This window comes from Cnephaeus nilssonii, assembly GCF_951640355.1.
Source record: "Cnephaeus nilssonii genome assembly, chromosome: X".
Taxonomy (NCBI): Eukaryota; Metazoa; Chordata; class Mammalia; order Chiroptera; family Vespertilionidae; genus Cnephaeus; species Cnephaeus nilssonii.
In genome coordinates, this window is record NC_137071.1 from 50,997,242 (window position 1) to 51,021,501 (window position 24,260).

The 24,260-nt window shown below is 44.3% G+C and overlaps 1 protein-coding gene and 2 pseudogenes across 3 annotated transcripts in view; all 3 read right to left on the minus strand.

The window, feature by feature from the left end:
- The window catches only part of PHKA1 (phosphorylase kinase regulatory subunit alpha 1), a 371,877-nt gene that overhangs the window by 44,527 nt on the left and 303,090 nt on the right, over positions 1-24,260 (minus strand). The window lies entirely within an intron of this gene.
- On the minus strand, positions 12,714-15,670 carry LOC307096005 (B box-binding protein-like; annotated as a pseudogene). Its single transcript has 2 exons — positions 15,652-15,670; positions 12,714-13,676 (listed from the first exon to the last, which is right to left on the minus strand). The product of its transcript is annotated as a B box-binding protein-like (transcript).
- LOC307095801 (FAST kinase domain-containing protein 4-like) lies at positions 20,749-22,561 on the minus strand (annotated as a pseudogene). Its single transcript has one exon. The product of its transcript is annotated as an FAST kinase domain-containing protein 4-like (transcript).

A 24,260-nucleotide genomic window follows, 5' to 3' on the forward strand; every position in this document is an offset into this window, starting at 1 on the left:
CCCTGGCTGGCCCAGGCCTCTGCTTAAGGCTACAAAGTTTCAATTATAGAAGATAAATCACAAGAAAAATGGTGGCAGCCACAGACCTGTAGAGAACAGGCTAGGGTTGCCCCCAGTAACAGAGGAAGCCAAGCTTTTCACCTGCCCTGGCCGGCCTAGGCCTCCATTCCAGGCTACAAAGTTTCAATTATAGAAGGTGAATAAACTCCAACAGAAATGGCTGCCACTAAGGAGCAAGCAGAAGGCTTGGCTCCGCTCCAGGCTACAAAGTTTCAATTGTAGAAGATAAATATATCCAAGATACCAGAGCCTCTGCTTGGGTCACCAGGGAGCATGGCCAGCCTGCAAAACACCACAGACCCCTCACCCAGGCCACCACATTCCCCAAGGGAACCCGCACCCTGATCTGGGACACCCTTCAGGGCAAACCAGCTGGCCCCCCACCATGCACCAGGCCTCTATCCTATCTAATAAAAGAGTAATATGCAGATTGGCCATCGCTCCAACACACAAGATCAAGATAGCTGCCCCCATGTGGTCAAAGATCCTGCCCCCATATGGACACAAGATGGCCACCACAAGATGGCCAGCAGGAGGGACCAGGCCTGCAAGGGAGGGCAGTTGGGGGTGATCAAGCCTGCAGGGGAGGGCAGTTAGGGGTGATCAGGCTAGCAGAGGAAGGAAGTTGAGGGCAAACAGGCTGGCAGGGGAGCAGTTAGACATCAATCAGGCTGGCAGGGGAGTGGTTAGGGGGTGATCAAGTTGGAAGGCAGAAGTGGTTAGGGGCAATCAGGAAGGCAGGCAGGTGAGCAGTTGGGAGCCAGCAGTCCTAGATTGTGCGAGGGATGTTGGACATCCCTCGAGGGGTCCCAGATAGGAGAGGGTGCAGGCTGGGCTGAGGGACACCCCTCCCCCATGCACAAATTTCATGCATCGGGCCTCTAGTTTAAATATAAAGGTATTAGAAAAAACATAGGAGAACTATTTTATAACTTTGGAGGTAAAAGGACTTTTAAACTATGAACTATATACCAGAAGCCATAAAAGACTGATACATTTATATACATAAAAACAACCAAATTCTTACTGCAAAACCACTGTAAGCAGAGTCATAGGACAAATTTCCAACTGATAAAAATATTTGAAATTCATAGGCTAATTTTCCTAATATATAAAGAACTCCAAGAGAGTGGCCTCTTCTAGGAACTCATCAGCACCACCACCCAGACAGTCCTAGGACACTTCCCCGACCTGGCAGCCACTCCAGCCAAAATCTTGCTTCCTACCAACAGACCAGAGGACCCTGGGACCTCCACCTCCAAAGGTGCATGGCTCCCACAGCAGTAAGTGCAACTTCCCTGCTCCCCAGCAGCAGACCTCCGGACACCACATTCACGTGTTTCCAGTGCGCAGGCTTCCAGGGCACACCATTCCACAGGCAGCTTTTGGGAGCTACTGTGAGCCCCTGCTGGGTGTGATTTTGTACAGACAAGGGCACGCTGCCCTGCAGTAGAAATTCTGAATTCCCTTTTCCTGAATAACTGCCCACAGACAACCCAGCTGCGCAACTTCAGCGCCAGGGCCCCTCAGAGTGCGTCAGAGCTCTGGGACTGCAAAGGCACTGCCACAGTTGTGCACTTCCAAGGAGAAGGCCCCCTGAACCCATCTATCCACAGGGCACCCTGGGGAGCCACAGTGAGCCCTGGCTGGGTGCGATCTTGCATAAACAGGGACACACTCCCCCGGCAGTAGAAATTCTGAATTCACTCATCCTGGACAACTGCCCACAGATGCTTCGATTACATGGCTTCAGTGCCAGGGCCCTTCAGAGTGCTTCAGTGCACCGCTCTGGCAAACACACCATGGGTGCCCCTGTGAGCAGTCACTGGGAGTGCGCACATAGCCAACAACAGTTGCAGCAGCAGAAATTGAGTCTTCCCACCACACAGCTGCAGAACTCTGGACACCACACTCACACGCTCTTCCAGTGTGCAGGCCTCCCAAGCCCACCCCTCCACAGGCAGCCCTTGGGCATTTCTGTGAGCTCTTGCTGAGCACGGACTTATACAAACAGGGGTGCACTGCTGGGATGTAGAAACGCTGAATTCCCTCTTCTGGGATAGCTACCAACAGACACCGCAATCCCGTGGCTTCAGCGCCAGGGCCCTTCAGAGTGCATCAGTACACTCTGCTGGCAAACACATTGTGGGTGCCCCTGTGAGCCATCACTGGGGGCACATGTATCCAACCACGGAGGCAGCAGCAAAAGCTGAGTCTGCTCACCCCCAAAATACAGAACTCTCTGGACACCACAGTAATGCCTTTCCAGAGTGCAGGCCCCCTGAGCCCCACCACCACAACAGACGGTTCCTAGGTGTCACTGTGAATCCCTGCTGGGCACGTGTGATTTCCACCAAGGGCACAAAACAGCAAAATTTGGGACACCCCCCCCTCCATGGCTGCTGACTTCTAGACACCGCAGTTTCATCTTTCCAGCTTGCAGGCCTACATCAAGAGAACCTAAATAGCTCAAATAGGGAGCTACACTAGATTACCAAGCCCAGGAGATTTGAGAGATCACACCAGTACCACCATCCCCAAAAGAACCTGGGTAGCAAAGCAAACAGATTTACAATTAAAACATTACAGCAAAACATGGGAAGACAAAAAAGCAATCCCCAAAGAAAAGAAAAACAGGAATCACCGGAAAGGGAGTTAAATGAAATTGAGGTTTGTAATATATCAGAGAAAGAATTCAGAGTAATGGTTATAAGGATGCTCAAATGGCTGGATGACAAATACACGCAACTCAATGACAAATACACACAACTCAATGAGAATTGTAAGGAGCTAAATGAGAATGTCACCAACATGAAAAGAAACCAAGAGAAAATGAAGAATGACATAACTGCAATAAAGAACACAATGGAAAGCTTAAACAGTGGACTAGAAGAGGCTGAGGACCGCATCAGCAAATTAGAAGACAAGGTAGGAAAAAACACATAAACTCAGCAGCAACTGGAAAGATAATTTAAAAAGTAAGAGGAGAGCCTAAAGGACCTTTGGGACAACACAAAACGGAACAACATCCGCATAATAAGGATACCAGAATGAGAGGAAGAGAAGCAAGAAATAGAAAAACTGTTTGAAGAAATAATGACAGAAAACTTCCCTGATATTGGCAAGAAAAACACTATGCAAGTCCAAGAAGCAAATAGATTCCCAAACAAGTTGAACCCCAAGACCAACACCAAGACACATCATAATTAAATTGGCAAACACCAATGACAAAGTAAGAATCTTAAAGGCTGCCAGAGAGAGACAGAAAGTTACCTACAAGGGATAACCTATTAGAATATCAACTGATTTCTCAAAAGAAACACACCAGGCCAGAAGGGAATAGAATGAAATATACAAAGTGATGTAAATCCAGGGACTGAATCCAAAAATACTATACCCAGCATGGCTATCATTCAAAATTGAAGATGGAATCAGGAGCTTCACAGACAGAAAAAGGGCTAAGAGAATTTATTACCACCAAGCCAGCAATGCAAAAAAAGCTAAAAGGACTGGTGTAAAAAAAGAAACAGAAAAACAAGAAGAAATACAAACATTAAGAATAAAAATGACCACAAACAAGTACTTATCAATAATAACATTAAACATAAATGGATTAAATGCACCAATCAAAAGACATAGGGTAGCTGTATGGATAAGAAAACATGAACCATATATTTGATGTCTCCAAGAGACCCACCTCAGAACAAAGGACTCACACAGACTGAGAGTGAAGGGATAGAAAAAAATTTTTCAGGCCAATGGGAATAAGAAAAAAGCTGGGGTTGCAATACTTATATCTGACAAAATAGACCACAAAGTAAAGGCCATAACAAAAGAGAAGGAAGGCCACTACATAATACTAAAGGGAGCAATTCAACAAGAAGATATAACTTTAGTAAACATATATGCACCCAATACAGGAGCACCCAAATACATAAAACAACTTTTGGAAGATATCAAGGGAGAGATCAATAGCAACACAATCAGAGTAGGGGACTTGAATATTCCACTGACACCACTGGATAAATCCTCTAAACAAAAAATCAGCAAAGAAACAGTAATCCTAAATGACTCACTAGACCAGATGGACTTAATTGACATCTTCAGAATATTTCACCCCAAATCTACAGAATATACATTCTTCTCCAGTGCACATGGGACATTTTCAAACATAGACCAAATATTAGGACACAGGCAAAGTCTCTTCAAATTCAAGAGGATAGAAATCATAACATGCATCTTCTCAGATCACAAAGGCATAAAACTAGAAATCAACTACAATAAAAACAATGAAAAAAATCAAACACTTGGAGGCTAAAGAGCATGCTATTAAACAATGATTAAGTTACCAAAGAGATCAAAGAAGAAATAAAAAGATTCCTGGAAACAAATGACAATGAAAACACAACAACTCCAAATCTATGGGACAAAATGAAAGCAGTTCTGAGTGGGAAGTTCATAGCTCTACAAGTCTACCTCAAAAAAACAAGAAAAACTGGTAATAAATTATCTAACCTTGCAACTTAAAGAATAAGAAAGAGAGCAACAAGAAAAGCCCACAGTGTCCAGAAGGAAGGAAATAATAAAGATCAGAGCAGAAATAAATGACATAGAGACCACCCCAAAAAAACAAAACAAAACAAAACAATACAAAAGATCAATGAAACCAAGAGCTGATTCTTTGAAAGGATAAACAAGATTGATGAACCTCTAGCCAGGCTCACCAAGAAACAAAAAGACAGGACCCAAATAAACAAAATCAGAAATGAAAGGAGAAATAAGAAAAGACCACACAGAAATACAAAGGATTGTTTAAAAAAATACTATGAACAACTCTATTCCAACAAACTAGACAAACTGGAGGAAATGGACATATTCCTAGAAAAATACAACCTTCCAAAACTCAATCAGGAAGAATCTAAAAACCTGAATAGGCCGATAACTATGGAGGAAATTGAAACAGTCATCAAAAAACTTCCAGCAAACAAAAGCCCTGGACCGGCTTCTCAGGGGAGTTTTACCAAACATTCAAGGAAGAATTAAAACCTGTCCTCCTCAGACTATTCCAAAAAATTCAAGAGGAAGGAACACTTCCAAGCTCCTTCTATGAAGCCAGCATCACCCTAATACCAAAACCAGATAAAGACAACACAATGAAAGAGAATTACAGGCCAATATCCTTCATGAACATAGATGCCAAATTCTTCAAAATTCTAGCAAATTGGATCCAGCAGTACATCAGAAAGATCATGCACCATGACCAAGTAGGATTTATCCCACAGATGCAAGGATGGTACAATATCTGCAAATCAATAAACGTGATGCATCACATAAACAATGTGAGAGATAAAAGTCACATAGTCATATCAATTGATGCAGAAAAAGCATTTGACAAAATCCAGCACCCTTTCTTGATAAAAACTCTCAGCAAGGTGGGAATGGAAGGATCATACCTCAACATAATAAAAGCCATATATGACAAACCCACAGCCAACATCATACTTAATGGGTAAAACCTAAAACCATTTCCCCTAAGAACAGGAATAAGACAGGGATGCCACTCTCACCACTCCTGTTCGACATAGTACTGGAGGTACTAGCCATTGTGATCAGACAAGAAGAAGAAATAAAAGGCATCCAAACTGGAAAAGAAGACGTAAAACCGTCCTTATTCGCAGATGACATGATACTGTACATAGAATACCCTAAAGATTCCATCAAAAAATTATTAGAATTAATAAGTGAATTCGGTAATGTAGCTGGATACGAAATTAATGCCAAGAAATCTATGGCATTTCTATACATCAATAGTGAACTTACAGAAAGAGAGACTAAAAAAGCAATCCCATTTACCATCGCACCAAAAAAATTAAGATACCTAGGAATAAACTTAACTAAGGAGGTAAAAGACCTGCACGCGGAAAACTATAGGACATTGAAAAAAGACATAGAGGAAGACATAAGCAGATGGAAGAACATACTGTGTTCATGGATTGGTAGAATCAATATCATTAAAATGTCCATACTACCCAAAGCAATCTATAGATTCAATGCACTCCCCATTAAAATATTAACAGCATATTTCACAGATCTAGAAAGAACTCTCCAAAAATTCATCTGGAATAAAAAGAAAGAGAGAATAGCTGCAGCGATCTTGAAAAAGGAGAACAAAGTAGGTGGGATCTCAATACCAGATTTCAAGATGTATTACAAAGCCACTGTTCTCAAAACTGCCTGGTACTGGCACAAGAACAGACATATAGATCAATGGAATAGAATAGAGAACTCAGAAATGGACCCAAACAACTATTACAACTCCATTGTATGTTCTTGCCTCCTTTGTCAATTAATATTTGACAAAGGAGGCAAGAACATACAATGGAGTCAAGACAGTCTCTTCAATAAATGCTGCTGGGAAATTTGGTCAGACATGCAAAAAAATGAAACTAGACCACCACCTTACACCACACACAAAAATAAACTCAAAATGGATAAAGGACTTAAACGTAAGAAGGGAAACCATAAAAATATCAGAGGAGTCCAAAGGCAACAAAATCTCAGACATGCCGAAGCAATCTCTTCACCGATACCACTCCTAGGGCAATGGAAACTAAAGGAGAAATAAACAAATGGAACTACATCAAAATAAAAAGCTTTTGCACAGCAAAAGAAACCATCAACAAAACAAGAAAACCCACTGCATGGGAGAACATATCTTCCAACGATATCTCCGATAAGAGTTTTATCTCCAACATTTACAGGGCACTCATACAACTTAATAAAAGGAAGACAGACAACCCAATAAAAAAAAATGGGCAAAGGACCTCAATAGATACTTTTTGAAAGAAGACATAAGGAAAGCCAAGAGACATATGAAAACATGCTCAAAGTCACTAATCATCGAGAGATGCAAATCAAAACAACAATGAGGTACCATCTCACACCTGTCAGAATGGCTATCATCAACAAATCAACAAATGCCAAATGCTGGCGAGGATGCAGAGAAAAAGGAACCCTTGAGCACTGCTGGTGGGAATGGAGACTGGTGCAGCCACTGTGGAAGACAGTATGGAGTTTTCTCAAAAAACTAAAAATGGAACTTCCATTTGACCCAGTGATCCCACTTCTAGGAATGTATCTCAAGAAACCAGAAACACCAATCAGAAAGGATATATGCACCCCTATGTTTATAGCAGCACAATTTACAATAGCTAAGATTTGCAAGCAACCTAAGTGCCCATCAGCAGATGAGTGGATTAAAAAACTGTGATACATCTACACAATGGAATACTACACTGCTATAAAAAGAAGGAATTCCTACCATTTGCAACAGCATGGATGGAGCTGGAGAGCATTATGTTAAGTGAAATAAGTCAGTCAGAGAAAGATAGATATCACATGATCTCACTCATTTGTGGATTATAATGAACAACATAATCCGATGAACAAAAATAGATCTAGAGACAGCGAAGCATCAATCAGATGCTCAAACCTCAGAGGGAAGGCAGGGGAGGGCAGGACTTGTATGCATGCATATAAGCATAACCAATGGATACAGATACCGGGGGGTGAGGGCATGAATAGGGGGATGGAAGGACAATGAGGGGATAAGGACACATTTGTAATACCTTAATCAATAAAGGAAAAAAAAAGAACTCCAAATAGATAAGAAAATAAAAAAAATAAAAGCAAATCTGGCAAAACAAATACCGACAGCTTTTAAACACAGGAAAAGGTGACTGATGTCATTTATAATAAGAAACACTCAAATTAACAAAGATAATAGTTTTTTCATTTCTTATGTTGTCAAAAATCCCCAAATTTGATAACAATACATTGGTGAAGCTTTGGGAAAATAGGCAATCTCAATATGTTGCCAGTGGGTGTGAAAATTAGATAATCACTTTGGATGGCTTTTTGGAAATACATATCAATATTAAAAATACCTATATTATTTAATCTAGCAATTCTACTATTCATATATCTGTAGGACAAATTCCAAATATGAGAAAAGATACATGTGGTTAGGTTATTCACTATAGCATTGCTTGTGACAATGAATGACTGAAAAGAACCCAAATGTTTATCAATAGGAAATTATTCTATATGATTTCTGAGACTAGGTCATAAAAAGTAAAGAAGCTTCGACTTGCTCCTTTCGTGGGATGCCTGCTCTTGGAACCTAGACACCATGCTGCAAGGAAGTGGAGAGACAGGTCATTTGTGGATATTCCAGGTAATAGCTTCAGCTGAGGTTCCATCCAACAGGCATTATTAACCCCAAGATTTATGAATGAATGAGTCTCATGAGGACTTCAGTCACAGACACTATCAGACCACAACTGAATGAGGCCTCAAGTGAGAACTGCCTAGCTGAGCCCAAGCAAGCCCTAGAATCATGACAGATAATTTAAATACTTCTTGTTTTTTTAAATTGTAAGCCAGTGAATTTTGTGGTGACTTCTTAAGCAGTAACAGATAGATTAAATATGTAATGATTTTCAAAATATATAGTTTTAGTGAAAAAAAGTATGGTACAGAGAAATGTATATACTATGCTAACATTTGCATAAACAGGTATAAAAGTATACACATATATGCCTGTGTTTATCTATATATGCATAAAATTAAATTCCAAGTAGATTAAAAACCTAAATGTTAAAAAATATATTAAAAGTAATTTAAAATATTTTGAAATTCTAAAGCAGTTATTATGTCCTTATGCCTTATCTCTTTTCATCTTCTCTATTTTTTTATTACTCTGCTTTTAGCATTTTTCTTAGCATATAATAAATACCCAGCAGATACATGTTGAATAAAGTACCCTATGTAAAGGAAAAAAAATAAAGAAACAAAGGTATCAAAATAGTAAAACCCATGTCTCTTTGTGAGGAGGCAGTAGATATAACAAGATTTATCAAGTGGCACTTGGATAGGGTTGTATGAGAGGGTATATCCCTCATAGCCAGAGACCATCCAGAGGCTTATGTAAGGCACATGATCTACCATCCAGAAAGAGAGGAGGGAAAGGGAACTCCCAGGGGAGAGGGCCGGCAGGAGGGGGTTACATGTCTAGGTGATGTCCCTAAATAGCATTGTGGGGAGTCTCTAGGTTAGAGAGTTCTGAATGGCAGCAGGGGTTCAGGTATTCATGGCCTAGGGCTTATCTCTTGCTAACAGATGTGGGGTGGGTTTAGAGGAGTATGCAAAGCATGCAGGCCCTGAATGGCTAAAAATATGTTCTGATATTTCTGATACAATTGAATATGTAAAATTTGACTTTGGTGCTGGTGAGTTTTTCAGCTGTCTCTTTCACTTACTCATTAAACATTATAATCTGATGGAAACAGCTTAGGCTTTGGAATCAGACTGACCAGGGGGACTTGGTTGGTACCTTGAGGGAATGAAAGTCCCAGATGCCTAGTTGGTCTTCTATGACACTATCCTAAAGTGGGGAAGGTAGAACAACAGTGCCTGCCTTGTTACAGTTGAGCAAATGTGGAAGTGTGGGCTTATCACTCAGCCTTTGTTAATAGGGGTAGGGCTAGAAAATTTTTCTATGGTGATTGGCTGGAGTTGAGTGGCTATTGTCTAAAAGTTGTGTCTTGCCAGGCTGCTCCTTTCTATAAAAACAAAAGGTTTTTCTTTTTTAAAAATTTCTTTAAATTTTTCAATTACAGTTGATATATATTAGTTTAAGGCAATGGTCGGCAAACTCATTAGTCAACAGAGCCAAATATCAACAGTACAACGATTGAAATTTCTTTTGAGAGCCGAAAACTGACTTCTGCGCATGGGCCAAGAAGTTTCAATCGCACTGTACGTGCTCGCCGCGTGGTATTTTGTGGAAGAGCCACACTCAAGGGGCCAAAGGGCTGCATGTGGCTCGCGAGCCACAGCTTGCCAACCACTGGTTTAAGGTATAGAACTTAGTGATTAGACATTTATATAACTTATGAAGTGATTACTCCAATAAATCTAGTACCATCTGATACATAGTTATTATACTACTAGAGGCCCGGTGCATGAATTAATGCATGGGTGGGGTCCCTCGGCCTGGCTGGTGATCAGGGCCAATTGGGGCCGTCTCGCCCAGTCCTGATCAGGGCTGATCAGGGCCGGCCGGTGGGGGGAAGGGACTGCAAGAGGTTGGCTGGCCACAGGAGGTTGGCTGTGGGAGTGCACTGACCACCAGGGGGCAGCTCCTGCATTGAGCGTCTGCCCCTGGGGTCAGTGCACATCGTAGCAACCGGTCAACCAGTCGTTCTGTCATTCGGTTGCCTAGGCTTTTATATATATAGACTAGTGGTACGGTGCACGGAATTCGTGCATGGAGGGGGTGGTTCCCTCAGCCCAGCCTGCACCCTCTCCAATGGGGACCCAATGATTGCCCCAAAGAGGGAGGCCCTGGCCACTGACCTGTGGGCTGTGGCAGGTGGGATCGGGCCTAAACCAGAAGTCGGACATCCTTCTCACAATCTGGGACCGCTGGCTCCTAACCGCTCACCTGCCTGCCTGACTGATCACCACTAACTGCCTCTGCCTGCCTGACTGATTGCCCCTAACCCCTCTGCCTGTCTACCTGATCGCCCCTAACTGCCCTCCCCAGCTGGCCTGATCTTGCCCCCACCTGCCTCTACCTGCCTGATCACCCCTAACTGCTCCTCCTGCTGGCCTGATCTTGCCCCCAACTGCCCTCCCCTGCCGCCTTGGTTGCCTCCAACTGCCCTCCCCTGCCGGCCTGATTGCCCCTAACTGCCTCTGCCTGCCTGATTTCCCCTAACTGCCTCTGCCTCAGCCCCTACCACCATGGCTTTGTCCAGAAGGAAGTCAGATGTCCAGAAGATGGCTGGTCAACCCAGTCTAATTAGCATGTTACCCTTTTAGTAGTATAGATAGATTATATATGATAGGATTGCTTAAATGGGGTGAGGGAGCCTTTTTCATCAGGAGGAGATGCTCTTGGCAGACAAAAATACATAATCCCTATATCTGGACTGATAGCCAGCCATATGCACTATACTGCTAAACCGGTCATTAAAAAATTGAACTGCTTTCTTACACCTTACACCCAACATCTGTTGCTTTTAAAACCCCTCCTCAGCCCCCACCTTAGGTTCTGCCTTCGCAGTTTACCCAGATTTGGTTCTGATTGGTTGGTTTCTATGCCAGTCAGCATCAAAAGCTCCGCCTCCTAGGCAGCCATTGGCTCTTCACAGTTCACCCAGATTTGGTTCTGATTGGTCCATTTCTATGCCAGTCAGTGTCTCTGGGCCTATCTCTGGGCCTGATCAGATAGGTGAGGCTGATCAGCAGCCCCCCGGGCCCAGAGAGAAAGAGAGGTGCAGCTGCTGGCCAGGCCTGAAGAGAAAGATGCAAGGGCTAATCAACATTTGCCACAGAGGCTACAGATCAGGCCCTGCTTCTTTCTCCAGGCCTGATCCACAGGCCCCTCGGCAGTTAGTGCTGGGTCACTGCGCCCGCAGCAGCAGCATCAGTGCTAGGTCACCACGGCAACCCAGCACTGACTGCAGGACTGACTTCTGGTCGGTTGAGCCTGCAGATTTGCATGTTACGGATCCTGGGTTTTTATATATTAGGATTATTAGTACCTATCTAGTATACATAGTTGTTACACTATTATTAGTACCCATTACTATTATCTAGGACCCATCTGACACCATACCATAATTAATCCCTATGCTGTATTTTACATTCCCAAGATTTTTTTTTAAGACTTTCATTAACAGGTGCCTGTAGTTTGTTGACTTTTTAGGGAAAAAATCTAGTTGTAAACTTTTAATGCAAGTAAAAAATGAGGTTCTTAAAAAATCTCAACTTGACCAGATATGAAACAATTTAAAAACCTTTAAAGGTATATTGAGAAAAACCAGGCTTTTTTATTTTTTATTTATTTATTTTTTGTTTGAATTTCTTTATTGATTAAGGTATCACATATTTGTCCTCATCCCCCCATTCCCATCCCAAACCCCTCCCCACGCATGCCCCCACCCCCCTGTTGTCCTTGACCACTGGTTAGGCTCATATGCATGCACACAAGTCCTTTGGTTGATCTCTCCCCTTTATCCCTACCCTCCTTTACCCTCCCTCTGAGGTCCAACAGTCTGATCCATGCCTCCTTGTCTCTGGGTCTGTTCTTGTTCATCAGTCTATGTTGTTCATCATTTCCCCTAGATGAGTGAGATCATGTGCTACTAGAAATATACTTGTAAGAACCGAAAATGAGACAAGCAATAATGGTTATGCTGAAAGGCAAATGAATCAGTCTGTAGTGAGTTTCTTTCTGGGCCAACAGTTCTTTTGAGACCCAATTTCAATGTCAAACAGTTCCTTATGTGTACATGTCAGCAATGATATTACAGTTCTGGATGGTGGACAAATGGTGGTAATGCAGGTCCGACCCTTTCTGATTTGGTCCTGGGCTACCTGCAGGGACGCACAGCTGCTGACTGCTAGTATGGCAAGGCGACGTCGGAGTCTTCCATCTCTGGACTGCTTCTCTTCTGTCTTCATGGCTGGAGTAGTCCTGTCAATTCCTCTCTGTAAACCAGGCTTTTTTTTAAAAGCATGTTTGTCATTACCAAAAACAGATGTCTTTAGATAAAAACAAAACAAAACAAAACACACGCACACACACAAAAAAACTACACTGCATAGATAATGCAGCTATTTCTAGTTATCTGGTCAATGGGCAAAACAACAGCACTTAAGGTATTTAGCTCCAATCTTTTGTTCATTTCTTACTGCTGAAATTTCATATTCATTTCTTTTTGTTGGATGATTGACCTTGGGTTTCATCTCCTTCATTTTCCTTATCTTCTTCATTGTCATCTTCTGTAGGGTGTCTTTGGCAAGGACGGCCCCTGTGGAATCATGGTCTATAGCATCGATATTCTGTCTCACTGGTCTACCTTGTTCTCCTGCATCCTGGTTGTCAGCACCCTCCATCACTTCTCCCTACACAGGAATATTGGAATACTGTGGTCGAGGCTCATAGGGTCTCCACATGTAATAAGTTGGGAACCTTTGCCTGCTATAGGGCTGGCACCGATGGGCCTGGCCTTTGGGAGCACTCTCTGATCCCTCATTCTTTTCCCCATTCTCACTCTTCTGGTAATTTCATGGATGACCCCTGCGATGTGGACAGCATCTATAATGGTTACGGTCTGCTGCACATTTACTGCCTTGCACTGGAACTCCACCATGTCCTGTAACATTTGCTGCCTCCACACCCTTTTCTCCTTCAACACCATCAAACTCCACAGTCTTTCCATCTTCTATACCATGAAGGTACTTCCTGGGATTATTCTTCTTTATGGCCAGCCTGGTGTACAAATACATCTGCTTTGGTATCATTCCTGTTGATGAAACCATATCCGTTTCTTACATTGAACCATTTTACTGTTCCCAAAACCTTCATTGTGATGACTTTTTGTCCCTGCCCGGTGACATCATTATGAGGCCAACCCTGCCCACTGCCCATGCTACAGGGATTGGTGTTGGCAGCACTGATGGTGGGGGAAGCATGGGGGGGATGGCAGGTGGCTGCTGGGTCTCGGCCTCACTATTCCTGCTTGCAGTGATGGTGACTGGGGCTGGGTGTCACAGTTGGAGCTCCTCTCCAGGTGTGATGGTAACTAGGCCGGAGGCGGTAGTGGGGCTGCTTGGGGCTCTCTAGGATCTGTTCTCCCGTGACTGTTTTTAAGAGGCAATTTGTTCTTAATACTTTCAAGTTTTTGACACAAACCCTCTCCCATCTAGTGATCCCCAATTTGTTCTCTGTATCTATGAGTTTGTTTCTGTTCTGTTTGTTCACTTATTTTGTGGGTTTTTTTTTTTTTAGATTCCAATTATAAGTAAAATCATATGGTAATTGTCTTTCTCTGTCTGACTTATTTTATACAGCACAATACCCTCTAGGTCCATCCATGATGTTGCTAATGGCAAGATTTCATTCTTTTTATAGCCAAGTAACATTCCACCTTTTTATATATTTACCACCTCTTCTTTATCCATTCATCTATGGATTGCACTTAGGTAGCTTCCATATCTTGACTGTTGTAAATAATGCTGCAATCAACATAGGGGTGCATATATTTTTTTGAGTTAGTGTTTTAGATTTCTTCAGATAAATACCCAGAAGTGGGATTGGGGAGTCATACGGTAGTTCTACTTCTAATTTTTTGAGGAATCTCCATACTGTTTTCCATAGTGGCTGCACCAATTTACAATCTCACCAACAGTGCATGAGCTTTCCCTTTTCTCCACATCCTTCACAACACTTCTTTGTTGATTTATTGATGGTAGTCATTCTTACAGGTGTGAGATGATATCTCATTGTCATTTTAATTTGCATTTCCGTTATGGTTAGTGATGTTGAGCATATTTTAATATGTCTATTGGACATCTGTATGTCCTCATTGGAGAAGTGTCTATTCCCATTTTGTAAACAGATTGTTTCTTGCTAAGTTGCTGTTTTTTTCAATTACAATTGCCATTCAACATTATATTAGTTTCAGGTGTACTGCGTAGTGGTTAGACATTTATATAACTTACGAACTGATCCCTCTGATAAGTCTAGTAACCACCTAACACCATACATAGCTATTACAATATTATGACTATACTAGAGGCCCGGCACATGAAATTTGTGCACTGGAGGGGGGGTCCCTCAGCCCAGCCTGCGCCCTCTCGCAGTCCGGGACCCCTCGGGAGATGTCCGCCTGATGGCAGTCAGACATCCCTCTCGCAGTCCGGAACCCCTCGCTCCTTACTGCCCACCTGTAGCGGAGGTGGGAGAGGCTTCTGGCTGAGCAGCACTCCCCCTGTGGGATCACACTGACCACCAGGGGGCAGCTCCTGTGTTGAGTGTCTGACCCTAGTGGTCAGTGTGAGTCATAGCGACCAGTGGGTCTGCCGTTCAGTCAATTTGCATATTAGAGTTTTATTATACAGGACTAGAGGCCTGGTGCACAGATTCGTGCACCGGTGGGGTCCCTCAGCCTGGCCTGCACCCTCTCTCAATCTGGGACTCCTCAGGGGATGTCAGAGAACTGGTTTCAGCCTGATCCCTGCAGGCCAGCCCGAGGGACCCCCACCGGTGCATGAATCTGTGCACCAGGCCTCTAGTATGCATATAAGATCTTTGGTAAATCTCTTCCCACCCTCCCCCATTCCCTCTGCAATTCATCAGTCTGCTCCATGTTTCCATGCCTGTGGTTTCTGCTCCTGTGTTGCACATCTGTCCCCTGATGGTCAGTGTATGTCATAGCTACTGACTAGCCAGTTGGTCGGTCGCTTAGGCTTTTATATAGATAGATTCCCTATGCTTTACTTTAATTCCCCATGACTATTTTGTAACTGTCAATTTGTACTTAATCCTTTCAACTTTTCACCTAGCTCCCAACACCTCTGCCATCTGGAAACCATCAGTTTGTTCTTTGTATCTGAGTCTGGTTCTGTTCTGCTTGTTTATTTGTTTTGTGTTTTTTTTTTTTAAGATTTCACATATAAGTGAAATTATATGGTATTTGTCTTTCTCTGTCTGATTTATTTCACTAAGCATAATACCCTCATTGTCCATCTGCATTGTTGCAAATGGTAAGATTTCATCCTTTTTAAGGCCAAGTCATATTCTGTTTGTATACATGTAACACATCTTCTTTATCCAGTCTTCTATCAATGAACACTTAGATTGTTTCCATGTCTTGGCTACCATGAATAATGTTGCAGTGAAGTTAGGGGTACATATATCTTTACAAAGAAATATTTTCAAAATATTTGAGTAGATACCCAGAAGAGGGATTGCTGGATCATATGGTAACCCTATACTTAATTTTTTCAGGAATGTCCATACTGTTTTCCACAGTAGCTGTACCAATTTAAATTCCCACAAGCAGTGAATGAGAGTTCCTTTCTTCCCACAACCTCTCCAATACTTATTTCTTATTTTGTTGGTAATAGCTATTTTAACAGGTGTGAGTTGGTTTTGATTTGCATTTCCCTTATAACTAGTGAAGTTGAGCATCTTTGTATATATGTTAGACACTAGTGGCCTGGTGCACAAAATTCGTGCACATTAAAAGGGAATTAATTAGAGGAAATATGTTAATATTGCTATTTGCCCTTTCTCTATAATAGAAGTGTCCGGCTGGCCCCACCCCCATCAAGCTCCACAGGGCGGGGGATGCAGCCTCAGATCCCCTAGCCCTGGCCTGCGCCATGCAGCCTCACTCAGACCCGCCGCGCCACAGGACCCATCAATGCACCTCCTGGTGACTGGTCGTTTGGTTGTTATGGATGAAAATAAAGTCATGCATTTAAGCACGCACATTCATTTTCAATGCCTGATTTGTCTACATTCTCTAAATTGCAAAATAAATAAGATCATCAGCCAGATAGCATCATAATGCCAAGTTCTTTATATAATGACACATACCATTCTCTCCACTCAGTATGCTCCACTTGAATGGATTAAATGTATGTGACTCATATGAAAGGTACTGCTGCTTGCTCTTAATAGAGGAAGCATTAGCTCATTACCTAACACCATAAAGTGGTTTAAATGGCATATACTGACTTGAAGGACAAAAGGAAAAATAACAAAAACAAAACAAAACAAAAAAATGTTCAGTGCTGTGGACAGCAGAATCCTCTCCCTTTCCCTTTGTTTTTTTTTTCTCCTTTTCCCATGAACCTATTTGTGCTCTGCCTCAAAATCAACACAGAAGACAAAATCAGATGCTGTAATCTGCATTTTATAGTGCCATTTGAGTACAAAGAGGTGTTTTTCAATCTTTACTCTTTTTTTTAATCAATGCAGCTCAAACTTGCTCCCAACATTCCAGGAGCCAGGCCAACATGGCTGTGTGGACACACCTTTGCTAGGTGCTGTCAGGCTTCAGGGCTGGGGCAGGGAACACTCCAGGTGTTGCTGGAAATGAATCAGCTCTCCTCTCTACATAGCAGGAGTCTTTTCATTATAAAATGCAAAGCAGCAGCCATTTTTTGTTACCCCCATCCCCAGCCCTCCTTGCCTGGGGGGCATAGGAAGGGGCTGGGAGGATATTTACTCTCAGCTCTTTGATTTCTCTTATTTAACAGAGCCCAGTAACAGCTGATTCTCTGATTGCAACACTAGTCAGCTCAGGACTAGCCGCACCTGGAAGGCAAGTGGCAGAGCTGACCAGGGACTTTGACCAAGCCCAAGCACATAGGTCACAGCAACCTCGGCAAGCAGTCTACTCCTGAAGACTCTAGGCCCCTCCCAGCTCCCTGATCTCCCCCTTTCACCCACAGCTGCCACTGGCATAGTGTGCCCCAAGGCTTGGTGTGCAGATGCGAGGGTTGCAGGTTCCAGATGCTCCGCCTCCTCCTGGCACTTTGAGCCATAAGTGCTGGCAGGGACCTTTCCACTCGGTCTTGGACTTTGGTCACTGCTGAGGTTTTCTGGACTCTCTAGGCCAGGGAAATCCAGGACCTTTGCCTCTGCCCAACACCGTGCCTGCAGCCTGCCTGGGGTACCCCCAGCACCAGGAAAGTGTGGGGGCATGGCTGGCCTGGGTGAGGGGCTGTGGGGGTGAGGGGGTTGGCTAGCCACCCCACCCTCAATTGGGGTGGGAGAGGCTGATCAGGGATGGGGCCAGGGGAGGGGCTGGGCAGGGCAGCCATCTTGTGATGGCATTAAGGCATGTGGGTCAATTTGCATATTACCTCTTTATTATATAGGATTTGTATGTCTTGGGAGAAGTGACTGTTCAGGTTCTATGCTCATTTTTTTTTTTTTTTACAGAGAGGAAGGGAGAGGGATAGAGAGCTAGAAACATCGATGAGAGAGAAACATCGACCAGCTGCCTCCTGCACACCCCCCACTGGGGATGTGCCCGCAACCAAGGCACATGCCCTTGACAGGAATCGAACCTGGGACCCTTCAGTCCGCAGGCCGACGCTCTATCCACTGAGCCAAACCGGTTTTGGCCTATGCTCATTTTTAATTGGGTCCTTTGTGTTTTTGTTGTTGAGTTGTATGAGTTCTTTATATATTTTGGGGATTAACTGCTTATCAGAGATATCCCATTCAGTTGGATGCCTTTTGGTTTTGTTACTGTTTTTTTTTCCTGTTCAGAAGCTTTTTAGTTTTATATAGTCCCACTAGAGGCCCAGTGCATGGATTCGTGCACTGGTGGGGTCCCTTGGCCTTGCCTGAGGACATCCCCCGAGGGGTCCCAGATTGCAAGAGGGCACAGGCAAGGCCAAGGGACCCCACCGGTGCACAATCAGGGCCAGGGAGGGTCCACAGGAGGGCTCCAGGGCATGTCTGGCTTGTGTCGCCAAGTCCTGATTGGGGCTGGCCGGCCGAGGAGGGGCCACGGGAGGGCTCCAGGGTGTGTCTGGCTTGTCTTGCTCAGTCCCCATTGGCCAGACCCCAGTAGCAAGCTAACCTATTGGTTGGAGCGTCTACCCCCTGGTGGTCAGTCTGCGTCATAGTGACTGGTCGAATGAATGGTCAGACACTTAGCATATTAGGCTTTTATTATATAGGATTCATTTGTTTTTGCTTTTATTTCCCATACCTTTAGGGGCCAAATAACATAATCCTCTGTAAAACCAAGGTCCATAAGTTTAGTACTTACATATTTTATTGTTTCAGGTATTATATTTAGGTTTTTGATACATTGTAAGTTAATTTTTGTGGGTGATGACAAATAGCAGTCTAGTTTCATTCTTTTGCAAGTGGATTCTTTCTTTCTATTTCTTTCTTCTTTCTTTCTTTCTTTCTTTCTTTCTTTCTTTCTTTCTTTCTTTCTTTCTTTCTTCCTTTCTTCCTTCCTTCCTTCCTTCCTTCCTTCCTTCCTTCCTTCCTTCCTTCCTTCCTTCCTTCCTTTCTTTTTCTTTTTTGCATGTGCCTTTTCAATTTTCCCAGCACCACTTATTGAAGGGCTTTCTTGTCTCCATTGTATGTTTTTGACTCTTTTGTCTAAAATTAGTTATGTGTATATATAATATCTGGGTTTACTTCTGGGTTCTCAATTCTGCTTCATTGATCTGTGTGTGTTTTTCTGCCAGTACCATGCTGTTTTGATTACTGTTGCTTTATAGTATAACCTGATGTCAGAGAGAGTGATATATCTGGCTTTGTTCTCTATTTTCAGGATCACTTTGTCTATTTGGGAGTCTTTTTTGGTTCCATACAAATGTAATAATTTTTTGTACTCTTTCTTTGAAACATGCCATTGAGATTTTAATTGGGATTTCATTAAATCTGTATATTACTTTGGGTAATATGGCCTTTTTAACAATATTGATTCTTCCAATCCATGGACAAAGATTATCTTTCCATTTCTTTGTGTCTTCTTCAATTTCTTTTAATAACGTCTTGTACTTTTCAGTGTATAGGTCCTTCAAGCCATTTATTAAGTTTATTCTTGGTATTTTATTCTTTTTGTTGCACTTCCAAATGATATTGTAGTTTTCACTTCTTTTTCTGAAATTTCATTGTTAGTACATAGGAACACAATGGAGTTTTGAACACTAGTTTCTATTCTGCAATGTTAGAGTATTTGTTTATTGTTTCTAATAGTTTTTGGTAGAGTCCTTAAGGTTTTCAATATAAAGAATCATGTCATCTGCAAAAAGTGACATTTTTACTTCTTATTTCCTAATTTGGATGCTTTTTATTTCTTTCACTTGCCTGACTGCTGTGACTAGGACTTCTAGAACTATGTTGAGTGAGAGTGGTGAGAGTGGGCATAGTTGCCTTGTTCCTGATTTTAGAGGAAAAGCTTTCAGTTTTTCACCATTGAGTATGATATTGGCTGAGGGTTTGTCATATATGGCTTTTATTATGTTGAGGCAATTGACTGCTATAATCATAAATGGATGTTGTATGTTGTCAAATGCTTTTTCTGCATCTGTTGATATGATCATAAGATTTTTTTTATTTTGTTAATGTGGTATATCACATTGATTGGTGTATGTTGAACCATCCTTGAAATGAACTCCATTTGTTCATGATGTATTTTTTAATGTACTGTTGTATTTGATTTGCTAGTAGTTTTTTAGGCATTTTGCATGTAGATTCATTAGAGATACTGGTCTGTAATTTCCTTTTGTGTGTTGTCTTTGCCAGGTTTCGTTATTGGGGAAATGTTGGCCTCATAACATGTGTTAGGAAGTATTGCATCTCCTTCTATTTTTTAGAAGATTTTGGAAAGGCTAGGTATCAAATCTTTGAATGCTTGGTAGAATTCCCTAGTGAAGCCTGAATTTTTACTTTTTTTGGAGGTTTTTTATTTCCGTCTAGGAAGGTTATATATTTCTAAGAAGTTGTCCATTTCTTCTATGTTTTCATGTTTGGTGACAGAGTCATTCATAATATTCTTGTGTAGGTTTTTTTTTTTTTGTATTTCTGTGGTGTTCCTTGTAGCTTCTCTTTCATATTTCTCTCTCTCTCTCTCTCTCTCTCTCTCTCTCTCTCTCTCTCTCTCTCTCTCTAGTGTTGAAAACCAAAGTTAAAGATTTATTACCCACAAGAGGGTAATCTGCCATGCAGAGCTGCTGACCAAGGCCCTGTACTGTCTATCCTTGAATGTCACCTCTTGTGGCCCAGGGTCCTCAGCTAGGTCTCCAGGAAGCCTGGTCCCTGGGCAAAGTCCGTGTTTGGGCAGGTCACTTGGCCAGTTCCTCTGCCACTAATTTGCACATCTTGTCCTTGAGGTAGGCACCCTTCTGCCACTCAGACCTGAGCTCCAGCCACTTGTTGTATGGGACGTCCACCACCAGGAAGCCAATGGCCAGCACATGTCACTGGATAAGCACAAAACGCCCCAGCAAGTCTTTGTTCTGCCTGTGGAAGTTAGGGAACTCCCAGCGCAGGAAGGACAGCCTCTTGGCCCTGGTGGGCAGCAGCTGGCCGCTGGAGTATGGGGTGAGATGTGGGGCCACAAAGTCCCTCGGGGGCAGAAACTGGCCTTTAGCATCCAGCAGTACCTCAGCATCAAGAACCCAGCCGTATTGCGTGGCCATGGTAAAGTGGCCCCTGTCAGCACCCTCTAGCAGCCCCTTCAGGGGTCTCGTGCAGCTATTTCTGCAGAGCTATCACCTTCCTGTCAGGGCCTGGGGGCCTGGGAACCAAGGCCAAAGCCAGCAGCATAGGGCCCATGTAGTCAGGGTGCTCTAGCCAGGTATTGATGTGGAACAGCTTCTGAAAGGTACCCCAACCCTTTGGGAACCCATCACCTAGGAACAGGGTGGGCAACTCGGGGCGGAGCACAGCCTGGACCTCTGAAGGGCTGGCCTATTACAGCACACACAGGGCCCACAGCATGTCTACCTGCAGGTCCAGGTCCAGGTCTGCCAGCTGATACCCTAGCTTCTCATGCACCAGGCTTGCTCTGAATGGAAGTTCAGGCAGGAGAAGGCCAGCAGCATGCTACAGAGGTCTGGCATGGGGATTTTCTGGGCTCTGCTCAGGATGTGCTGGGCAAAGGCCTCAAACAGGGGCAGGTTGAGCCACTTGAGGATGGAGAAGGACTTGGTGCAGCTGGCCACTTCGCCAGATGTGAGGCTGGGCATGTGGGACAACCGTACAGCAGCCAGGCACTGGAACACCTGGGTCTGGTGGAAGTCAAATTTGCCATAGGCATAGCCCAGGTCCAGGAGGATGCCTTTGATCAGGGGGAAGGGCTTCTGGACAGGTGGGAGGAGTTGGCCCACAGCAAGGGCACAGACTGCTGGTTCTGAGCTGCCAGCGCCACCAGCTCGTCAGGGCCAAACTGCTCCACCAGATCCAGGCACTTGTCCTCCAGATTGTTCATCAATGACTCCTGCCTTCATCATGAGGGCCACCAGTGTGTGGCTGTCCTCTATTTCTGCCTATCACTACTCCAGGTTCAGGAACAGCTCGGCCAGCAGCTTCCAGGAGCCCTAGTCCTGTATGTGGGCAGTGCTGAACTCTGCCAGTAAGGCCAGGTGCTTGTACTTGAGCCTGCGCATGCATTAGCACACCTCCTGTTCCACTGACAGCAGCTCCTTGGAGGCTGCAGGGAGTGCCAGTTGCTGAAAACAGGCATCCTGTACGAGAGTGCTAGGCTTTGTCCTCTGGCTTCTCAGAGAGCAGGTGAGAGAGCTTGATGAGCACAAGGGCCGCATGGTTCTAATGAAGACAGTGGCTACCACCAAGCAGCTCCAGGCGCTCCTCTGGCCTAGTGGCCTTCTTGATGAGCTCGTTCACCTCCTGGCACTCTGGGGAGGGGGTAAACATCTGTTCCTTCTCCAGGCGCTGTGACAAGGAAGCTGGGAAGTGGGAAATGGGTGAGGTAGCTGAGGAAGTCAGAGTAGTCAGAGTCTTATGGGCTAAACTGGCCAGTCTCAGTCGGCCAGCTGGAGGCCCAGCAGGGGCTAGATGAGCAGACTCTCTCAGGAGGCACTGGCATCGCTTCACCAGGCGAGCTGCCATGATGGTCTGGGCAGCAGGGAACTGTTCCAGAAGCTGCTCCAGATCCTCTATGCACTGGTGCTCCCCATAGCCTCCAAAGAGCTGCTGTCGGTGGAGGTGGAGCAGGAGGCATGCTGGTGCATGTGCAGGCTCAAGTACAAGTAATTCCAAGGCCCTAGGAGCAGCTCAACAGTTCAGAGCCAAAGGCCCCACTCACGCCCGCCCCCTTGAATGGGAGTCTGCCAGGGCCACACCGCCAGCACCACAGCTGACCTTCATGTGTCCCGAACGGAGCACCACAGAAAGCGAGACTTGCCAGATTTCTCCCTCTCTTTCATTTCTGACTTTGAGTCTTTTTTTCTCCTTTCCTTAGTGATTCTAGCCATAACTTTGTCAATTGTATTAATCCTTTCAAATAACCAGCTCTTTGTTGCATTAATTTTTCTATTGCCTTTTTTGTCCTCTATTTTAATTCTGCTCCCCTTTTGATCTCCTTTTATTTTTTCTATCTCTTCTTTTTTCTTTGTTTAGTAGCATGCTGTTTAATCGCCACATATTTTTGTTTTGTTTTTTACTTCATTTTTGCAGTTGATTTCTAATTTCAAAGCCTTGTTGTCAGAGAATATGCTTCGTATGATTTCAATCCTCTTGAATTCGTTCAGGCTAGTTTTGTGTCCCAATATATGGTCTATCTTTGAGGAAGACAAATGTCAGGGTCCACTTTACTGAGTGCTATAGCAAGACACAGGTCAGAAGAGGAGACAGGCCATGGCTGGACACACATCTCTTTGAGGTTTTTTGCTGGAGAGGGATGAGGACTGGCTTCCAAGGATGGGGCTCCCAGGGCCTCGAAGGCAGAGTTCCAGTGTGGCTTCTGTCCCCCTATACCCAGGAAAGGCCCTGCAACAGAGCAGGAGCATCTAGGGAGGCCCGCCTTCCTCCCATTGAGCTACTGAAGCCTAGCCTTGCTGTCTGCTCACTCCCAGCAGGGGAAAAATGCCAACCTAAATGTTTATATGACAGGAAGAACAAAGGGAACAGCCTCAGGGTGAGAGGTGTGGGCACCCCAGGAGTAGAGCTCATTCCAAAGACCCTGGCCAGTCTGCTGAGCTGCACTGGCTGCTCCCTGTGCCACAGCCTAGGGGCTGCAGGGAGGGTGGGCCTGTACCCAGCTAAGCACTTGGACCAGAGGATCTAACAGGCAGCGGTTTTAGCTTCTGGCTTTTATTGGTTCCTTGTTTTCTCAAATCTTGCATTTAAAAAGTCACCTGAGAAAAGCGGACACTTCTCTGCGGCTGGTGCGGACGGGGAGACCACGCCATCTTGAGAAACAGAGCTGCCTGAGACTCGGATCCTGGCTTCTGACACAAACCAGGACCCTGCAGCCACTGGGGACAGAGAACTGCTATCACAGCTTCAGACCAACAAACAACAAGAATCCAGACTTCCCCGCAGATTTCCGTGAGTCAAAGAGCCAATCCCCCTCCTCGCAGGCGCGCGGATAGCGCCATAGTAACTGATAGACCCGCCCCTCGCCCAAGCTGCCGAGCTTTGTGCAGGGACGCGCTCCCCCTTAGGGAATTTGACGCGTGCGCGCGCGTGGGACAGAAGCAGCTCCCCGTCGGGGAAATCTGTCAGTGCGCACAGAGGGCTCCCCTTCGGGGAATTTGGGGGAATTTGGCTCGCGGGTCACAGCTCCCCCTTCGGGGATTCTTAGAGCGTGCACAGAGGGGCTTCCCTTTAG